Raw genomic sequence first — 18,913 nt, 5'->3', positions numbered from 1 at the left:
TTTGATTTTTCAGTGTCTTCAGTACAGTTAGATAAGAAGTAAAATCTAAAAGCCCTATACTCTATATATGCTAATAATTAAATGAATAGACGCATGTAACTACAGCATCAAATATTTATATCTGCCTTGCAGACTATTGTTTTCTTAATTTTCTTAGGACAATTTATATTTTATTGCATTTCCACGGGTCCCTTTGAATGTCATCATAGAGGAAAAAGCTTTCTGTTGATAAAGCATTTAAGTGGTATGTTAGAGGCAGAGAGACAATCAACATAGCCTTACAGTGAAATAAGAAAAGAGTAACTACGACATACCGATAGATTCCCTACTAAAGGGAATTGTTTACCTGATTTAATTCTGTTTCTATACTAACATTTGGTACCTTAAACTAATAGTATAAACTCATACTTCACATAAATTGGCATTGGATTTGCAAACTGTGACTTCTATATTGCTTTATTATTATTATATTGTTGTTGTTATTATTATTGAAACTCCTATGGTTAGTCATGGGAATTTCTCAAGAAACTTCTAGATTCCCTGACAGTTTTCATAGGAGGTTGTAAAAACAGAGGGCTTCCAGCACACATAGAATCTTTTCAACACACAAATATGTAGTTTTCTTGCCCTTACGTAAGCAAAAATATCAAGAACTTACTGTCGCACATTTATTTACACTTAAATACCTATTTTCAAAAAAAAAAAGAATTAAAAAGTCGATCTATGATATTTGAGGTCAAATGTCATATGATTTATCAGTTCTTTAAGGTATAATTGAACACTTCTGTAACAGTCAAAGTAACAGATAATTAACAATTCTGGATGACTTTATAGAAACTTACAGAAGAAATATGTTTTCTGGTTTCTGATGCAAAGATCTATAAAATAGTGTTATTATGCAAATTCCTTGGTGGTCCTAAATAAGGTTGACCCTAGCAAAATTGCTAAGTCTCCAAAAAGGCTTACTTTCCCCGAATTCTGTTTTATATTTTCCCAAAATACTACATTTTATTTTCCCAGGTAAGAGTGAATCAACAAATCAATTAATGCTATTTTGTTCTTCCAAGGCAACATTTTAAATTCTGACAGGGGTTTTTTCAACTTAATTTTTTTTTTTATTTGAAACTACTGAAAACTATCCCATTCACCCACAGACAAATACAAAATGAAGTTAAAAAAATTACAAACAATCCCACCACTTAAAAATAAATTTTAACAAGAATGAAAGAAACCCCCTCTGTCACTGCAATCTTCCTCAGTCACCCTCTAAGATAACCAGTTTGGAGTGCATTCTCCCCATTCTTTGTGACAGTTGTAGTTCACTTGTATCACTGTAAGATAAGACAATTACCTATATTAAACCTACAACTTTGTAATTTAAACGTAACATATATTATGTAAAATTTCAGGCAGTATATATGGATCTATTTTATGCTTTGTAAAAGATAGATATAGTCTAATGTAATAATATGTTAAACCATTTATCTTTTGATGGAAATCTAATATGTTTTGAAATTTTTGCTACTTTGAATAAAGCTGCAATGAAAATTGTTGTAATATATGTGCAAGTATTTCTTATGGAAAGATTACTAGAAGTGGCTTGCTGAATATTAAGATATATTCCTTTAAAAAGCTTTTTTTGAAGGCAATTTCTTTAAACATTAAAAAATCAAGCAAATCTGTTAATAAAGTAATTACCATTATTTAGTTCCTAACATTCTAGGCAGTGTGGCATGCCCTTTAAATGCATTCATACATTTCAATATATAAAATTTATTATATATAAAAATTCTGATGGTCCAATTCTGAAGGACCTTAATTGTCACACTTTGGAGTTGGGTTACACTTCTACGAGCAATGAGGAGTCATTGCAAGTTTCTGAGTAGGGGAATGACCCATCTCCCTCATTCAGAATAAATCATTTCTAGGAAGGCAAGAGAGGAAAGAGACCCATCCAGTTGGTGGAGACATATTAAATGGTATCTAGAGGGCATGGGACCAGACAATGGAGAACAGTCCTTGCAAAAAGCTAAACTTCTTCTGCACCCAAAAGTGAAGAAGCATGGCAGCCTTAACAGGAGATAAGCATCATCCTTCAAGTATTACCTGTCAGACAATGACACTTGATCAGGGCAAGAGTAGGTTAAGGGTGTGCTTTCCCATCCTGCCTATTGTTTCCAATGGCTCCGGATCACCACTATTAAATTGGAAAATGTGGAGATGAGGAGAACACCGGGCCAGTTAAAAAAGAAACACAGAGTTTCCATGTTTAAAAACTATCCAGTTGAGAATTTTGCTGTGGTTACTCACATATGGAAATGGCCTGAAACAAATGGACCAGAAGCCAGCTAAAGTTCTGAGGAAACTGTATTGCCAAAGATAATAGAATAAGAAAAAAAGATGAGATACAGCATTAACTGGAGCAGGCCTCTTCCACCAGGATGGTGCTATTCACAGAGATGGGGTGGGGAATCAAGATCTCTTACTCAATTTAAGGTGCCTACCGGACCTCCAATGTAGACAGCAAGTAAATGGTTCTATTTCTATGTCTAGAGCTCAGGTGAGAGATTAAGGTCAGACCTGAGATAAAAATTTGGGGGTCATAGACATATAAATAGTACTTAAAGCTATTGGATTGGAAGAGCTCCTCTAGGATGTATAATGGACCAGAGAAGGAGGAGCTAACAAAAGTGACTAGTCAGTGAGGTAGGAGGAAAATCAGGAGAGTGTGAGGAGTGTGAGGTCATAGAAGCCAAGGGGTGACATTATTACAAAAAAAACGGATTATTTCACATTTTGAAATGCTTCTGAGCAGCTGAGTAAAATGAGAGTATGCCTCTGTATCAGGGTATAGACAATGTCCTGCAGTAAGGATGCATAGTAAACAAATTAGTTAATTATGTTACATTGTGATATTAAAGTCCATCTTTGTTAAGAATAATAAAAATGTTGCCTTTCTTGCCGTACTTAGTAACTAGATGTAAATCCTGGAAAGACAGTGTTAGTTTTTAATTTTTAAGCTGGTAGGAATTTTAGAGATCATCTAGGCCAACTTTCTAATCTTATGGACAAGGAAATGAATTTGGAGAGGTGGAATGATTGCTCGAACTCCAAAACTGCAAAATCGCAGAAGTGGGGCTGTGATGCCGGTCTCCTAACTCAGGACAGGACTCTTTTCTCTAAAAGAAAACGTGTGTTCATTGACATAAATTTGTTTTCATTTTTCCAAAATGTTATTTTAAAGTAGAGACCAAGACCCATTCAACACCTGATGTGCTGATCTCAAACAATTTTATTTCAGCAACCACATTCTCAATATAATTTGCCTCAACATTAGAAGTACAAACAGAACTATTACTTGATATTTTTCATATCACCCTTTCCTAATGTACCACGTATTTTTCACCTAACTCATTGAGATATGGCAAGTGTTCAACAAATGTGTGTTGAATGAATACATTAATTTTGTTATACCTCATATCTAGAATTTACGTAGGTACATACTCTATTTCAATCTACATTAGAATTTCATATAAACAGGTGATCTTTTTTAGATCTTCAAGAAAGAGATTTCTGAAAAATTAAATTAATGCACTATCATAGAGAAAAATAGCAATTCTGGGAAGAGGAGGGTAAAACAAACAGTATCAGAAATATAAAAATAATAGACCATATTTTGTTTCCTGTGGAAAAACATACATAGGAGTAGAATATCTCTAGAAATGAGTCAGGAAAGATTATGAACCCAGAATCACATTTTCATCTATAGCTTTAAAAAATGTAGTTAAAAGAAAAAAAAAAAAAAAAGTGTTTCCACTACACACCTATTACAATGACTAAAATAAAAAATATTAACAATACCAAGGGTTGTCAAGGATGTGGAGCAACGGGAACTCTTATATATTTCTGGTGAGAATGCAAAATGGTAGAGCCACTCACTCAGCAAAACTGTTTGGGAGTTTCTTATAAAATTAAACATACATATTACATCTGACCTAGCAGTATGACTCCTAGATATTTACCCTAGAGAATGAAAACTATGTTCACACAAAATCCTGTACACAAACGTTTATAGCAGTCCTATTCATAATTGCCCCAAACTGGAAAATAAAAAACAAAAACACAATGTCTTTTGATGGGTGAACGTATAAACAATCTGTGATACATCCATACGAAGGAATAATATGAAGTAATAAAAAGAAACAAACCATTGGCACAGGCAACAACATGGCTGAATTGTAAATACATTACGCTGAGCGAAAGAATCCAGTCTCAAAAGGTTACACACTATATGGATCCATTTATATGACAGTTCTCAGAAAGACAAAACTATGGGGATAAAGAAGAGATCATGGTTGTCGGGGGGTTGGTGGATAGGGGAGGGATAAAGGGATAGCATAAAGGAGTTCTTCTGGGTAATGGAACTGCTCTGTACCCTGATAGTGATGGTGGCTGTTACAAAAATCTATACATGTGTTAAAATTTACAGAACTTTAAACCAAGAAATTTATGAGTCAATAAAAATGTTCAACATTTTCAGGAAAATAAAAAAAAAAACAAAACCACTGGCTCACATATTGAATTACTGGAAAAGTATGGACTCAAACAAAGCCAAGGTTTCTCCTACCTAGAAGATAATTTGGTAAGAGATAGTGCTGTTGGTAAAAGAGAAACCTGTAGCTCTGCCTCTGCCATCAGTTAATGAAAAATGAGGATTCTAATATAGCTTTAAGCATTTAATAATAATCCTGTTTACTTAAAATCTGGTCTCTGTAGTTTATTACAGTCATTACTGTTTGAGAATCAAGGATAATACCAGCACTTGGATTTTATAAGTATGACTGGCCTCAGTAGCAAAGTAAAGACTATTACTTAAACTAAAAAGTTATTATATTTCATAAAACCCTAATGATTCTGTGAATAGACTACTCAGTTCAATTGTGCTGTCTAACCCTGTAGCTGCAATCCATTTTCACTGAAATTTCTTAAGTTTTCAAATGTACATTTCTTTTTAAAATTGTGGTTAAATATATATAACATAAAATTTACCATTTTAACCATTTTTAGGTACACATTTCAGTAGCATTAGGTACATCACTATTATTGGCAACTATCACCACCATCCATCGGCAGAACTTTTTAATCTTTCATACTCTGAACGCATTAAACAATAACTCTCCACTCTTCCCTCCTCTCAGCCCCTGGTTAACCTCTATTCTACTTTCTGTCTCTATGAATTTGACTATTCTGGTACCTCATGCAAATGGAATCATACAATATTTGTTCTTTTGGGTCTGGCTTATTGCAGTTAGCATACTGTCTTTAAGGCTCATCCATGTACTTACTGCGTGTCAGAATTTCATTCCTTTTTAAGGCTAATATTCCATTAAATATGTTTACACCACATTTTGTTTATCCATTCATCCAGCAATGGTCATTTGAGATGCTTCCACCTTTTGACTATCAATTTTACACCCCTTTGACATTGTTGTCAGCCACCATTTATTTCCCCACAAATCAGACTCAAGGCATATTCTGGTTGAGCAATGTATGGCATTTCATTTTCAATACAGGTTTAAAGAGGACTCTTAAAATTTCATTAACTATACTTAGTTTCTAATTAATTATGGTAAAAGCAATTCTATGTATATCAAATTTTTGTTCAAGTTTGGTCATTAGCTTAATGTGTGTGCTTGTGAGTGTCACATGCATGTCTGTGTGATAATACATAGATACAGCTGTATTATGCATAATGTTAAAACTTTATTATTGCCTGGTTAGGAAAGTAGTCATTATCCAGAAAAAAATGGTTTTCCAGTGTGAAGAAGCATGTTAAACTTAACTGAACTGAAAATTTTGAGATGAAATAAGAGTGTGGCTCCTGTAAGGGTCTAGCATTGTAGCTAAACTCCACCCCTGACCAATTAAAACAGAACATCTAGGGTGAGGTCAATGCATTGGTATGCTTTTCTTAAACTTCATAGGTGATTTTAATGTGCAGCCAAGATTAGGAATCTCTGAGCTGGAGAAAGAGTTCCTGAGTCAGGGGGAGTAAACAAATGAAAGTAACTGTAAAAGGCAGTTTGGGTCTAAAGCGCAGAGGTGAGGAAAGAGAAATTTAGAATTGTAAATGACAGAAGAACCATTCCAACTGGCAGAAATTAAGTAGCCTTTTAGTTAAAAGCAGAAGAGCAGAAGAGGTGTCAATTATAAGGATAATTGACATTTAGATTTTAAAGAGCTACAGAACCTAAACTAGAACATAAGCTATGAAAATGGTCTAAGGACTTCATTAGACCTTAGAGAGATATAAGGTGAGAATAAGATAAAAAGGTGAGCCATAAGGTGAGAATAAGATAAATAGGTAAAATATTTAGAAGACCAGGAGATACAGAGTTTGGGCTATATCAAGTCTCTTGACTGTGTGTAGTTTTTTTTCTCCATTTAAACGTTTGTACCATCTGAGCTTTATAAGTGGAACATGAAGTAAATTCTCATTTAAGTAAACATTTATTTTATATAGAAAAGCATGGTTTGAATATATCCATTGACCTGCCTTGCTTCTCTTGACTATTCTTTCCTGAAGTGACAAGTGTTCTGTTTGAGTTATATTAATCCATCCCCGGTAATTAGATAATGAACCATCTACCTCACAACCTCCTTCTCCCAGTCACTCCACCAAAGCTCAACGGCTATTTGAGCATTAAAAATGACCAGAATATTACACTATAGTAGCATCTCTAAAGAAAAAAAAATTCTCAGCAAGAATATCATGTCACTCAAATTTGAAATGAAATCTCTTCATTATAAGAGATGCAACCATTAAAATTATTTCATTGATTAAAACTAAACAAACTAAAAAGGCAGGATATTGCAAGAGCACTTTTCCTTTTCTTTTTCTTTCTTGCCATTTTGGAAAACGAAAAGAATGGAAGAGAAATGAACAATAACCACCTAGAAATAAACACTTAATATTTTATACAAGTTTTGTATCTTGCTTTTATCCCTTGACATTATATAAGCATTTTCTTATCTGATTAAAATCTCTTCACAAACATTATTTGTCTTTCTAACCACACCTCTATTGTTTGTCACCTTTCTAGCTAGAGTGACTGTTCTCACCAGACTATTGAGGCTCAGGTAGGAGTCACATAAGATAAACAAGAATTCATGTTTTTTCTGCATAAATTATTTAAACTGAAGGCATAGGGCAAAGAAGTGAACCTACAACTTTGCGCAAGCTTGCCATGATCAGCTGCCTTTTGACTTCTTCAGTCCCCTAGAGTTAAGAGACACAAAAGTAATTGCGAGCATATTCTAAAGGGCGTTTCCCACAACTGTAAATGGTTCACTCTGAGTCAGCACTCTCTAAAAGGAAGGAGTGGACAGCTGACTGGCTGGAAGTGCCAAGAAGACCCAACCCACCCAGGATTGGACTCATAAGGGACCAGGGAAGATTTGTGCAGATGTAGAGAAAGTCTGGGGTATCAAAATATATTTTATTTTTTCCTTCATGCTTCCTAATCCCATAACCAATCACCTTCTTCCACTCTTGTACCCTCTCTCCTTTTTTTATTTGAGAGGAGGATATTCTTTCTTTCTCTTTATCCCTTCCCTCTCCTAGTCCCCCGATCCCTTCTTTTCTCTCCCTTCTTTTTCTTAAAGCCTTTATCATAACTGACTATAATATGAAGTAAAGTACATCTGTTTAGCTGTGGTTATTATACTACAACTTTCCTGTGTTTTTAAGTTAGCTTATGGTACCTCTGCCCTTTATCCATAAAGGGTGAGTCATTGTCAGGACTACTCTATGACGGAATCTAGAATGTACTGATTCTGAGAAATACAGTACCTCAGATTGTGCAGTCCTCTCTTGCCTGATTCCAATTCAGATGTTCTGCCCATCTCATTGGCTGAAGTCTATTCAAGCATATTCTAAAGGGGACCTCTGATGTTTGTTTTTAACCTAAGGCTTCTGGGTCTGCTCCTTCAATTACTTAAACTTCTATGAATTTTCTGTTGGGAATAGAGTCCTGAAAACTTATCTTGCAGAAGGTTTATTTATTTGTTTATTTTTCCTCAGTGAGTGAGAGAAATAGAAGTCAGAAAGTCTAGTGAGATTTACAACAGAAAGAGAAGAATAAGTCAGATCCAGCAAGGAATTTGGAAGTGAGCAGAAAAATTAATTGACCTGGGCCAAGGAGAGTTAGTGAGGGCTCTTGAAGAGGAGAGTGAGGAAAAGGTAGAGAAACATTGGGGGTATCTATAATGGAGAGATATACTGTGGATGAAAGAGATGACAAAAAAAGAACATTAAGTTTTATTTTTTCTGCATTGCAGGTTATATATTCAGAGAAACTATAGTAAAGAATCAAATTACTTTTAATAACTTTTGCTTGCTCAACTATTATTCCTTTGTATGTGGTTCCAGTCATGAACCTGTATCATGAAAAGGCTCAGTTTTACATACACACACACACACACACACACACACACTGTGCTTGTTAACAAGAACCAATACCATCATTTTTTTCATGTTTGTGTTCATATAAACACACAAATATATTTACTCATAAATATTTATTATCCTGAAAATTTGCTCTTTCACCTAATAAATTATGGTCATCCTTCCAGGTCGATAGCAATAGATATAATTCATTCTTTCCCTAATGGCTGTATAATCTTCAATAACAACTGTACATATCACATGGTATTCATGTAGTCAAATTAATGAATGCAGTATTCTTTTTTTAAAGCAAATTTTACTAAAATTTTACTAAATTTTTACACAGGATACTCAACAAACACTTACTGAATACCTATCTGGTGCCAGTGTTAGTGACTGAGAAAATTAAGTAATTACCCATGGTTCTTTCCCTCAAAAAAAAAAAAAAAAAATCAGTCCAATGTGGGAAGTAAAGCAGTTTAAAAATATTTTTTTAACTTGAGAGAATCAGAGAATTTATAATAAAGAATGGTTTAAAAATAAATCTTTAAAAGAAGTAATTTATCACCGGCAATTTATTCTTAGTCATAGTTTCCAATGTATGAACAGTACTGAGCAGCAACAGGGTACTTCTCTGTAAGGCAACTCAAGAAACAAACTAATTTCTAACCACTAAGAGCTCGGATAAAGCACCTTACTCCTGAGACCTCAAAGTGATTTATAATTCTACTAATACTTTTACTGTGATAGTAATACATGATATTTATGAACCATCTTTATTCCGTGGAACTCTAAATATCATTTGACTTCTTTGCATAATGTCTGTAAGATAGAGAAAAGTGTCCCCTACAGATAAGGAAAATGATCTTAACACAAAACTGTTCGACAATGCCTGAATCAAGTCTCTAGATAGTTAGCCCCTTGCTCCTTCCTCTCAATTACACTGGCTGTCTCTCTGGTGGTAACTGCAATGATTATGTGGATAGTATTATGTCATCAATCAGAGTCTTGTATAGCAGGATAGAGTCAGTTCTTATTTAAAAAACAAGAGCTTTTCATGCAAACTATTTCTCTGTCTGATAAAAGGACTTACACATAAAAGTCTGCTGACAAGTTTTCTAGGTGAGATGAATCTAAGTTAACTAACTGAGCAACCAGTCTAATTGGTCCCTCCCACTTTCCAGTCCTACAAGAGGATAAGACAACTGTAGCGTTAAATGTGTAACCCAGGCTCACAGCTATTCCTGGCAGCCCTAATCCACAGAGGAAAACAGAACTCAGTAACAACAATGACCATGATAACAATGTTAGACATATACTGGTTATTGATTATTTAATAAAGTTTTACAATGTTCAAATAAGGTAAACAAAGAACAGTTCAGTAAAATTGTAGCAAAGGTTAAGCAAATTTCATATGATTAAGTTAGTGCAATTGCAAATAAGTAAACGACTTTGTCAAAAATCTAAATCTTCTACTACTTGGTAACTATTATTTTCCTGTATCTCTGAAGACATTTTATCATAAGAAGTTTATAATCCTGAGAATCTGATATTAATCAGAAGACTGACTTCATTCTGTATTCCATTTCTCATGACCTCCTGAAAGAATGTCAGTTCAGCATGGCCTCCTTCCTTTGCCAGTTGATTCAAAGAATGGTGCTTTCAAATTGCCATTTGGGATATATGAAGCGGTGCATTTGGAGCCAATGTGCTGCAACCTGAAGTGTAACACTCTTTATTGTTCTTGAGAAACGTGTGCTTAATTCCCTGGAAATTTACTGTTTCAAAGAGTCACAAGTCTCCTGATAGCTTCTCATCAGTCTTGAGGAGATTAGATAAGCTTCCTCCCTCTTACAAAAGCTTTTCCTTCATTCAAAATTCCTTTGAGAACAAAACACTGAACCAGAATTGGATTTTTAACAAAATATTATAATATTGTAGATAACATTTTTTTTTTTTTTCCTCCTGAGGAGACCCAGCAGTTCAAAACATATACTAATGTACTTTCTGATTTAGGGCTACTAGCCACATATTGGAGGAGCAAGGCTGAGGTAAAAGAACAAAGTCCCTTCTGTGAAGCAGGAAGGATTTTTTTCACTGAGTTATTTTAGAAGACTTGAATGGACTGCTAAGGGCTTTCACACAGAAAGACTTGGAAGTCAAACTCAAGAAATACAGAGGAAAAAACAAATGCAGAACTATAACAGGTAGGCATTTCTTCTAATTACCATAAACTTGTTATGCATACTGGTGCTATGCTATAGTGACAGACAGTTTTAGAATAATCGTTCAAGTGTAACAACAGTAGAAATGACCTCAGAAACGGAGGTATATACATGTGGTGTTGCAAAAGTTGACAAGGAAGGAAATTCAGGATCATGTTTGCAGTAGGACCTGCCATCAACAAATGTTTCAAACCTCTCTCTCTTCCTCTTCTTCCATATTGTCTCTCTCCCTCTCTCCCTCCCTTACTCCTTCTTTCCCTCTCTCTCTCTCTCTCCCTCTCCCCCTCTCTCTCTCTCTTTCTCTATCTCTCCTGCCCTCACCAAGGAGTTCACTTCTAATGTTGTCCTCAGTGGTCATTAGAAAACAACATTAACAATTGATAAATATGTCTGGATTTTCTGCTTTGCATTTTTTTTAGTAGCAGTAATGATGAGCACTTTTATTGACCTATATCTCTGATCAGGCTTATAAGGCTTCAATTAAGTTAGACTTGAGAAGGAAAATGTAAACCTTATTCTTTCTTATTGGTCTAATAAACACAATATTTTACTTCTTTCACTTTTCAAAGATGTTTTCAAGTATGATCAAGGTTAGTAGCACCATTGTCTGCGATATGATTGGGACCTTGGGCACAGACACACAGTGAGTCAAGATGATGTAGAGATGAAAAACTAATGTCATGGATTTGACCAATCTTCCAGCTCTTCATTTCTGAAAGATGGAAAAATATATAGGGGCTCTATTTATTTCCAGGCAAGATGATATAACTTAACCATAAAAGCATCCTCTCAACATATTCTCTTTTTTCTTGGGATATCTACAAGAGCATGTATTAAATTCTACTTTGCCATATAAGGAGCTGAGGTATGCAGACCATAGAATACTAGCATCAGGAGAAGAGCAGACTTGGAGGTGGGTGGAATAATAGAAAGAATACTTGGGGTCAGAGAGATCTGCGTTTGGATCCTGGCTCTGAGTTTTACTAAGATGTTGGGCAGCGGGGGGCTATTTAATCTCACTGTTCCTCAATTTCCTAAAATGTAAACTAAAGGTTATAATATTTATTTTGAGACACTGTTGTGAGAATTAAATGTAAAGAGCTTTATGCAGAGAGGGCACCTGCTAAACGTAACTTTTTTCTTTACCTTCCTAACTTTTTTCAAAGTTTTTCAGACATTTGGACTGTTAGAGAACTAATGGCCTCTGTGACCACATGACCTGAAGTGATAACAAAATGCAATAGATAAAAACACCAAACAGGAGATAGTACAGGGTTTGAATCAGTTAGGTCTGGCATCAATACAAAACTCACTTACTGGCTTTGCAATCTTGGATGTTACTTAATCTTTCTGGATCTCAGTGTTCTCATTATAAAATGGAAATTATTCCTGCTTTGCTGAGGGGCTGCTGAGGGTGGTAGCAAGGATTAGAGACAACTTTTATAAAGCATCTGGTACATTAAGTAAACAGATTGTGAGTAATATTTATTGTTCAGATTTTTATTAATTAAAATTTGTCTATAGATTCATCTCCTATACTTAATATTCCTTTTTCCACCCAAGACCTTGAAAGGGCTACAATAGGGGCTTTGATCACAGATTAGCTGGTTTGGCTGTGGTAATCTAGCTCTTAAGCATTAGAATTACAGTTCCAGCCCTGCCATTAACTATTTAACTGTATGACTTGAACAAGAATTCTAGGCCTAAATTTTGTTCATCTCCAAAATGAGGAGAGTGGAATAAATAATTCCTAAGGTTCTCTGTAGACATAATATTTTGATTCTGGTGTCTTTTTACTGAGTTGCAACGGATAAGTACTCATATCTTTAGAGCTTAACCTACTTCTCTATGGTTTAATTTTCACATTCCCTCTACTCTATTTCTTCAATTGCAAAAGGGGATAATTTCTATCACTTTGCAAACAAACCAATACCTCTATTCTGATTTAGTGGCATTCCAGAATATTAATCATCATACTTTAAAACAGTCTGGATTGTTTTAATCCAGAAATTCAGTCATATTATAGGTAGTATTAATGAGGATAATGATGATTCATTTTCAAGGCTTTCTATGCCTCCAGGCCCCTGGCCACTGCACATGATAAAATACATCAAAATTAAAAATAAGATTAAGGTTTAACAGTTAAAAATACATTCTAAGAGTAAAACACAGTTTTGTACTCATTTCTACACTATACAACGAGCACTTAAAAATCAACAAAAATAACAGATTCATTAACCAACAACAGAATTTTAATAATTATTAACTAGAAAAGAAATAAAATTAACTTGACCTTATCTTAGAAGGTTGTCAGAGACCTATTTTGGTTATGCAGATGGGAAACATGTGGTGAACTATTAGACCTCTGTTTCAGAAGTCCAAGCCCTCCTCAAATTCAGAAGTAAACCTTCAGTGAGGATTCAAAATGAATATATAGATGCTATAAGCTTACGAATATTATGTACCTTTGAATTATCTTCATCTTGTTCTATTTTTAAGCTATTCTTCAATTAATATTTATTTACTCATTTACTTACTTTTTTTTGCATGTCTACTATGTGCTTTTCCAGGGTATTCAGAATAAAATCCAAATTCCCCACCCTGGCTACTTCTCTGACCTCACCTCCAGTCACTCTCCTCCTTTGCTTCTTTTGCTCTACCTACTCTGGAATCCTTTTATTTCCTTGAATACAGTTTGTCCTTGCCTCAGGGCTTTGTCCATGCTGTTTCTGTTGGGAGCTTTCTCACCCTCTCAAACTTCCATCCCCACCCCAAATTCTTCACCTGGCTGATTCTTTCTGTATTTCAACCCTCAACTTAAATGACACTTTCTCTAAGAATTCTTTCCTGAGCACCCAGTGGACAGTACAATAGATTTTCCCCACCCATTATTGTCTTGCATACCAATTAGCTCTTCCCATGGACTACAATTTGTAATTTTGTAATTATTTGCATACTTATTTGATGTCAGATTCCCTTAGAAGACTATAAATTTCATGAGACACTAAGGGATCGTTCCTTTATTCCCAATATTAAGCATGGTTGAATAACGAATTAATGATTCTATTGTGGTAGATTCTATAGGGTTAAGAAATATTAATAATTTAATATGGGCTCTATCCCTAAGAATTTGCTTTCTAGTAAAAAAATAAATAAATAAAGCATGCCCATAAATATTACTTAAAAATATAGAAAGTAATTCATGTCTCAAAAAATGTGTAGGAGGGTGCTGTATTAGGCTTTTAGGCTGCTGTAACAAATTATTACAAACTTGTTAACTTATATAAATTTATTCTTTCACAATTTCGAAGACCAGAAGTCCAAAATGAGATTGTTGACAGGGCTGCTACAGGTGCTAAGTGAGTTTGGTAGGTAGGGGAGAGTGGATTATTTCTGGCTAGGCCAGGGAGAGAAGGTTTCATGGAATAAATAGCATTTAAAGTAACCTGGAAGGATGGATTAGATTTGCATATGGAAAAACAGAATGATGGCCATTCCAGATAACAGAAACAATACTAATAAATGAGGGTGTGGAAATCTGGCCTGAGTGTATGGTATATTAAACCATAAAATTAAGTCAAAAATGGGGACAGAATTAGATTTTAGAGTGTCATGAATATTGGTTAGGCATTGTTTGGTAATTACTATAGAATATTTAAAGTTTTGTCTGAACAAAAGTGACATGATCTTAGGGCTCCTGCTTCATGAAACCTAATGGGGCAACAGCATTTAGGATGAACAGGTCTCCCCTCCCTGTTTCTCCCGACTAGGAGATTAGTACAACCAAGAGAAGATGAAAACCTGACGAGGACAGAGATACCAAAAGAGGAGAATTACTGGCCATTTATTGGATACTTGGCGGGGATAGGAGAGGCAAGAATGAGATATTTTGAGCCAAGATGACCTGGAGAATTGGGGTGAAGAAAATTAGGATAGTCAAAAGAAGGATGATTTTTAACTAGGAGGATAATTACTTGATATATTGATTCTGAGAAACTGGTGTGATACCTATATAGTTGAAGATTTAAATAAGGAAACTGGAAATACAGTGCTGTAGTTTGGGACTTAAGATATAAATGTGTGCGCTATCAACAGTGAAATAAATGAAGTCATACAACCCTGCAAAACAGTGTCAAATCATGGGAAAAGTATGCATGTGGAGTTTGACAGACATATTCACATCCTATCTCAACCAATTACCTTTCGTATGACCTGGGACAAATTGCTTGATTCTTCCACTTTCTCGTTTGTAAAAAAAGGGGAAAATAATATTATCCCTTAGTCATGATTACCTGAGTTGAGTATTTAAAAGACCTATCATCTTTAGATCTGCTTTCATATTCTGGTGGCATGATTCCCAGTAAGACATATATTTATTTTTCAATTCATTATCTTAAAAATATGTAACACACTCTTTTTACAAACTTTTTTTTCTTTGATTCTATTTCTTAAAAGCATATTGACTGTGATCCTCTAAACTGATTTCATGACCTATGAATGAGTTGCAACCTATACTTTGGAAAACACTGGCCCTAACCATCATTCTATACTCAGGTCACACCATTACCATTGTTTCCTCAACTTCCCTCTGCCTAGGCTGCTTGCTGATAAGATATTATTCCTTGATGGTCCAGAATAAGTGATAACCATTTATTTCCTCTACTACACCTATAAAATACTTTGTCTATAAGAAAGATGTATCTGTTGTCCAACTACTACTCTGGTCTCTTTGGATTGCCAAATGACAGAATCCAATAAAGGAAACCTGAAATACATTACCAGGGCAAGTAATTCATTTTAAATTATTAAAGTTTATTTCAATTTTTCCAGACCCTGAGAAACTTTTCTCTGATGGAAATGACTCCTGGCAACAATGACATTCTGACACCATGCCTGATGCACCCTCTTTGGGAAGTCTGAATTCCATGTCACAATGGCTGTGTTCAGATTACCGGTTTCATCTTGCCTGTAAGCCCAATTAAACTACTGACGTTTCTAATGGTCTTCTGTCCACTTTGTAAATCATCATAAAGAATATTAAACCAACCACATAAATTTGCCTCTGTGTGACTCAATGCACAACCAGAGGCACAATACCAAAATGCATAATAAAAAAATAACAATTTTTTGATAACAATAAGTGCTTTTAGAATACCCTTTATATATGAATTTTGGACTAGTTGGTAGAGGGGACCACAGTTCAGTGGGTCTCATAAGATGAACCTAAGGCAATTTGTTCCTCAGCAAACACAGCTCAGACACTGAGTGTAGAAGAAAGATCAAAGCCTCAGAGTCCAAAGTTAGGTTTACTCTCAGGCCTAGATGTCTGAGGATGATTCGCATTGGTGATCAGTATGGTTTGGGTAACCTGCATGCCCTACCCTGGGCCTCAATTTACTTATTCCAAAATGGGATGACTGGACTTTTATTTCTTATATCCTTTCTACCTGTAATGTTTGACGATGCTCTGCCCTTACATCCCTTTCACCTCAATCTTTTAATCTTAAAAAATGTGAAATGTGTTTATAAAGTTCTTTGATGTCCCTAAATGTTATTCAACATGATAACAGTACAATTCATGAAGCCTAAATTTTATCATTTTAGCTTTGCCTCAGAGGCCAAGTTTTATGAGAGCCTTAATTTGTACCACCAGAAGCTAATTTAATAAAAATGAAGGGACCCCTTTTAGAAATAAATTAAAATTGGTGGAGGAGGGCAGATAACTTTATGCAAAAAAAAAAAAAAAAAAAAAAAAACCAGGAAACTAAGCTTAGAAGGGGTCAAATTGTTCTGAGTTCTAAAGAACGCTGTGGTCTTATTTGTGCTGAGAAACTGGTCCTGGCTTTTGACGCACTGAAAGCAGAAGTTTCTAATGGCAACTTCCCAAATCTCTGGACTCTTGACCCAATACCTTTTGTACCATTTGCCCCATTTTCTTGAAGCACAATCTACTGCATAGCAATTAGACAAACAGGTACAGAGCACCATCCATCCTAGAGTCAGGTAGATTTATCTTTGGAGACAACTTCAGTGTATGGGATGTAAGACACAACTTAAACAGAAAACTAGTGAAGACCACTTCACAGACAAAAAGGATATATGTATGAGTGGGCACTTCTCATTCTGCTCCGGTGAAAGAAGTATAAAGTCAAAGGGGAGAAAGACTAGGCAACTGATGCCTAATGTTATGTGGTAAATAGTAGGTTTGTCTTTGACAAATTCCTTTATAATTATCTTCCTGACTGTCAAAAACTTTATTCAACCCATCTTCAATATTCTCTGAATGAATGACTCCTAAAGTTCTGACTTAAATTTTCTAATTGTACTAATAACAATAGCTGTTTCTTGATTACTACTATTATGCCAAGTACTGGGGATTATAAAAATCAATAAGAAATAGATCCTGATTTTAGAGACCTTACCATCTATGGTTTTCGACTGTGGTAGTTATGACAAAAATAACAATAACCATCATTTATTCACTCATACCATCCAGGCACTGTGCTCAGTGGGCAGCATATATAAGCTGCCAAAGTTCCCTCCAGTTCACCAGATACCCTGACAGTGAAGTGATCTTGCTCTGTCCATGCATCATCTCTCAAAGCAAAAAAAAAAAAAATGGACCTAACAGGAATTCAGACAATAGGCAGGGATATTTAAGCAACATCAGAACTGTCTACAGTAAACATACAAGAACTGCAGTCAATAATGAAACAGTGCAGTAAACCAAAGTGAAAATGGAAGAAATCATCTGAATCACCTTTAGTGTACTCTGTCGAGAGGAACTGTGACACTTTGAAAACCACGATGCAGTAAACCCCACATCCGGCATTCCAACAATGACACAAGGAGATGAATGCTATTTAAGTGTTTTAAGACTCTCTAGCAAAAGACCTCATAACACATTAAATTGTGAAACTTAGGAAGACACCATAACCTTCTGGACTTCACTACGAAAATGTACATTTTGATCTAAAATTTTAAAAAAATAACACTGAATTTCCTTGTAGTATTTCATAACCTTTGAGTGCGGCATTAAAATGCTTTTCTTTTTTCCCCCACCAACTCTAAGCTTCTGTTTTCTTACCCTGGGCGTCTGAATCTTTTATATGCTTGGGTTCTATTCACTGCCTGTTATTCAGACATTGAAATCCCAAATGTTAATTGTTCTTCCAAGTACATTGACAAAACAGCAGCTAAATAAGGGTAGACCAGACTGTGGTAGACTCTGACATGCATTTATGGAACAATGGGGCTCTGAGAGACAGCCTTGTAGCTCACGGGAAGACATAAGATGTGCTATTTTGACTGCTTCATAGCAGAATGGGGAACACACGCACACAAGGGAATTATGCATTTTACTTAGTTTTGCCCAAAGTCCTCAAAGCAACAGAATCTTGTGATGTCATCATGAACTTTCTTTCTCTCCATTTACATTGACACAAAGGCTAAAAATTTCTAATGACATCACAAAGGAAAAAGGAACCTACTTTGATTCCATAAGAAATCTGTTACCTTCTAAGAGACTTGTACCAAAATGTAAGAATCCTTCCTGACAGGGTGTATGTCACTGTGCTGATGCACGGTGGGTGACACCCTCCCTAATGCAATTCAAGCCAGCCAAAAGAAAGGATTCACAATTTAGGTTGGATAAAAAAGACATACTGAATATTGAGCCTTACAAATTTTCTTTTTTGAAAGAAGGAAATCATTTAAACATGTATTTCTTCAGGGATATTCAAATTTTTACTCATGTCTGGTTACTATGTTACCAATATTTTTGTCCTTTTTTTGAGTTGGTCACAAAAACACAGAGGAAGGTAGAGGAAGCTTTCACTTACAAGAATGCAGTGCAGCTCAATCTTTTGTTTTTAAGGTGCAGTGATTTCAGTCTCTAAATGTAACTTCAGGCAGTCTGAAAAGAAACAGGTTAAAATCTCTTTCAGTTATAATTGGTATTTCAGATTTAATTAAAAATTAAACTTTCATAATGTTTCACCATCCAAAGCAATGCATTATCAGTCAAGCGTGGCTTTTTTTTTTTCCTAAGGAAAAAAAAAAAAAAACTCTCTTCCCAGAGTCGTTTTTTTAATGAAAAGGAAAGGATCTAAAGAGGAAAAAAAGCAATTCTGAAAAACAAAATATGCCGCCATGTTAAGTACTTCATAATGATATGACTAGAAGCTCAGTGCTTCTGAATTCTACCTATATTCTGATTTTTAAAAAACTCCTAAATAATTCC

At 35.0% G+C, this 18,913-nt stretch overlaps 1 protein-coding gene across 14 annotated transcripts in view; it reads right to left on the bottom strand.

Annotated features, from left to right (window-relative positions):
• Positions 1–18,913, bottom strand: part of ZBTB20 (zinc finger and BTB domain containing 20) — a 784,241-nt gene that overhangs the window by 435,935 nt on the left and 329,393 nt on the right. For all 14 annotated transcript variants that reach the window (XR_009502940.1, XR_009502941.1, XM_059921075.1 and 11 more), the window contains one exon: positions 18,513–18,586. The gene's annotated coding sequence lies outside the window, so the exon portion shown is untranslated. The remainder of the gene's footprint in view (positions 1–18,512; positions 18,587–18,913) is intronic.

The sequence above is a fragment of the Balaenoptera ricei genome, chromosome 4, assembly GCF_028023285.1.
Source record: "Balaenoptera ricei isolate mBalRic1 chromosome 4, mBalRic1.hap2, whole genome shotgun sequence".
In the NCBI taxonomy this organism is placed as follows: domain Eukaryota; kingdom Metazoa; phylum Chordata; class Mammalia; order Artiodactyla; family Balaenopteridae; genus Balaenoptera; species Balaenoptera ricei.
This window is presented reverse-complemented; position numbering and strand designations above follow the sequence as displayed.